Source organism: Brassica oleracea, chromosome C9 (genome assembly GCF_000695525.1).
Source record: "Brassica oleracea var. oleracea cultivar TO1000 chromosome C9, BOL, whole genome shotgun sequence".
In the NCBI taxonomy this organism is placed as follows: Eukaryota; Viridiplantae; Streptophyta; class Magnoliopsida; order Brassicales; family Brassicaceae; genus Brassica; species Brassica oleracea.
Window position 1 is genome coordinate 42,564,911 of NC_027756.1, and position 374 is coordinate 42,565,284.

Here is a 374-nt window from a genome sequence, read left to right on the forward strand (position 1 = left end):
ACTAGTCTCGTTTCTTCGCCGGAGATACATTTGAGTAGCACCTTCGTCGCGGTCCATCGGTATAGTTCCCCGTCCATGACAACTTAGTGTGCACTACGTCGCTTCAGTCGCCGCGCGTCCCACTTCTCGGTGGACAATAAACCTTCAGCGAGGTAATCGATGAGTTCCTTGCACCAATCTGTTGGCTGATCGTCCTGCGAAGGAGGTTCCGCTTCGTCGATGTCCATTGCTTCGCTAATCGCTGCTGCGATTGCAGTCTGTTCCGCCTTCGTGTCGATGCTCGGTTTCTCGATTTTATGGATTGGGATTGTCCTCTTGACTTGATCTTGTAGCTTGCTTCCTAGAGCAGCGAGGGCGTCGGCACAGACATTTTC